General features: G+C 43.3%; 1 non-coding gene across 1 annotated transcript; it reads left to right on the top strand.

Annotated features, from left to right (window-relative positions):
* The first annotated feature begins 256 nt into the window (after positions 1 to 256).
* On the top strand, positions 257 to 388 carry LOC120096400 (small nucleolar RNA SNORA17). The gene has a single exon (XR_015636424.1). It is a non-coding gene; the product is annotated as a small nucleolar RNA SNORA17 (small nucleolar RNA).
* Positions 389 to 3,124: the final 2,736 nt, after the last annotated feature.

A 3,124-nucleotide genomic window follows, 5' to 3' on the forward strand; every position in this document is an offset into this window, starting at 1 on the left:
AGAGATTATGGCATATTTGAAGTTTTTAGCCGCCATGTATTTTGTTTTACTATTGTATTAACATCAGGTGTGGCTATACACATGAACTGCTAGAATAAACATGGAGTAGATTTGAGTGAAGATAGAAGGAGATAACATCTTGTCTGGTATATGAGATGGAGCTTTGTACCGTGTCAGACTGGGGAGTTATTCGGGTATATGAATGGAACCACGTAGGAAAACACAGCAATGAACAACAATAAAATCATTTATGGTACCTGCCCCGAGACAAAATGCAGGTGTGACTGCTGTGTCACATGTGTGTCAATAGATGACAGAGAGAAGATAGTCCCTGTTTATGCTCAATGTTCTGACCTATGAACATTCGAGAAATTAGGAACCTAAAATTTCTTGGGGAAGAACAGCAAGCCTGTTACAACTACTTGGAACTACCATAACAGAAAAATAGGGCCTGGATAGGAAGTTATCTTGAGATGACCACTAGTCTGGTGCTACATAGGCTTAGGGTAGCAAACCATGTATGAGATGGCTGCTTCCCATACCTCAAAATGGACTAGCAGGACATAGTACTCCTGACATCACTCTTGAGACTGCTCCAGACACTCTGAAATCTTCAGCGACACTAAAAAGAGAAGGTAAGTGGTGGATAAATGAAAGAGAAGGTGAAACACATGGATGTGGGCAAGGTGAAGAGAGGCAGAAAGGAGACTTGAAGTTATTGATGATCAGTCTGATGTGAGTTGCTGGTGATGTCATCTGGAATCATGGTAGGATCATGGCCTGTGATATCACCAGGCACAGCATTGGGATCTATGGCCCTGCAGAAGCAGGATTCTGTTACCAAAAAAAGCCAGGCAGACCACTCTGCCCTATGCTGCCACATGGGGATATGTTGACCTCTAAGGAGTGTACAGAACTGGCCCAACCTCTCACCCAGGCATCACGGGAGATCCAGCTGGGCCCTGAAAAAAATTGGAGGAGGAAATCTGACTCAGCCTCTAGCCAGCTGCAGTATTCATGAGAGCAGTATCCCACATATTGCAGAAATTGCAGGGAAACCAGCCCTGAGGATATAAATCAGAGAAACCTGGCCCTATTCTCATCTGATGTAGCACTTCGGAGAACTGGCTCTGCATTTCGGAGAACTGGCTCTGTATCCTGCTTGGGCAGCAGAGTAGAGCTGGTCCTCGGTGTGGGTGTTGTAGGGAAGCCAGCACTGAGGACATGACAGTGGAAAACTGGTGAGCTGGCCAGTTTGGAGCTCTAGGTCCCAGATCCAAGGCTTTGAAGTGGCCCACTCCAACATCTACTCCATTGATAAATTGCTGGAGTGCATGAAATAGCCAGTCCTATAAATTCAAAACGGCAAGATCTCCATGACACAAAGCAACAACATGATATCTGTGAAGAGAAATGGTGAGGTTCCAGTATTGAACCAGTAGCAGAAGCCATAGGCTTTGTACCAGACCAAAAAGTTATTGCAATGAACTTCTTTGCAGACAAAGAAGTATGAACAAATGGTTTGGACACACTGTGACACACTACAGCTTCCAAAAAAGATTTTTTCTCTGTTGGTGGTAAGCATAGAAAGTTGGAGGGAGATGTTTATGAGGGCAGGAGGAAATGAGTGGGATTAGGATGCATGATATGAAATTCACAAAAACCAATACAAAGTTAAAAGATTATACCATGTTAAAGCTTCAGTGAACCTTTTTTAGAGATATTTTTCATCAATTGCTGCTCTGGCAAGAAATCATGCCTGGCAGGAAACTAGATACACCCTGCATTACACAGTATGATCTGGATGGAATACAGACATTCTTAGTAGATAACTTTAGGATCTAACAATAAAAGTAAGCAGTCCTTCTTAAAAGCAGGAACAAAAATATAGGAGGGGATATGGATACAAAGTTTGGAGCAGAGAATGAAGGAATGGGCATTCAGAGTCTGTCCCACCTGGGGATCCAGCCCATATATATGCAGCCACCAAATCCAAACAATATTGCTGATGCCAAAAAGTACATGCTGACAGGAGCCTGATATAGCGTCTCTTGAGAGGCTTTGCCAGAGCATGAAAAATACAGAGGCGAATGCTAGCAGTGAACCATTGAATTGAGAATGAGGGACCCCAATGGAGGAGTTAGAGAAAGGATTGAATGAGCTGAAGGGGCTTGCAACCTCATAAAAACAACAATACCAAGCAACGAGAACTCTCAGTGAATAAACCACTTACTACCCAAAGGGTACACATGGACAGACCCATGGCTCCAGCTGTATATGTAGCAGAGGGTGGCCTTGTTGGGCACCAATGGGAGGAGAAGGCCTTGGTCTTGCCAAAGCTGGACCCCTCCAATGTAGGGGAATGTCAGGGCAGGGAGGTGGGAAGGGGTCGGTGGTTGGGGGGGCAGGAACACCCCCATAGAAGAAGGAAGATGGGGGACAGGTTAAGGGGTTTATGGATGGAAAACCGGGAAAGGAGATAACATTTGAAATAAAAAATAAATAAATAAAAATGTAAGCTTATTTTTTAGTAGGAAGCAGCCATGTTTGAAAGTTAAAGTGCAAGGAGCTGTGACAATTCAAAAATGATTTGAGAGTATCAGTCAGACATAGGATATGTGCAACTCACAGGAGAACATCAGAAGAAGAGAGACTACTTATGAGCAGTGAGAGAGAGAAAAAGAGTGGTGTGAAAAGTGGTGAGTGTGTGTATGACAGTTTTACAGGGATAGTTTTACTGAGACAGGTAATAGAACCATCAAGACACGGGTAAAGGCAAAAGGAGGTGGAGAATGAGGAGTCAAAAGTTTAGAACACACTGCCAAAGTTAATTTGAGGTCATAGAAACAGTTCTCTCAGATGATGAGAGAAGCCCGATTGAGAGAGTCAGTTTGGAAGATTAGATTGTATGGAGGCTGTAAGTTTCCAGACCTGGGCCTATGGGTATTTAGAAGAGTGAAATAAATGCTCTGGGCTCAGCCCCAACCATGTGTTCATAGAGCTTGTGTATAGCTCTCATCTTTTCACTTCATCTGAGAAAATAAAAGGACATATACAAATATTGTCCTTCTCTCTCATTCAGAATGTCTTGTAAACTAGACACAGGTGCTGAAATATGGTCTCA

The sequence above is a fragment of the Rattus norvegicus genome, chromosome 13, assembly GCF_021556685.1.
Source record: "Rattus norvegicus strain SHRSP/BbbUtx chromosome 13, alternate assembly SHRSP_T2T, whole genome shotgun sequence".
NCBI lineage: Eukaryota > Metazoa > Chordata > Mammalia > Rodentia > Muridae > Rattus > Rattus norvegicus.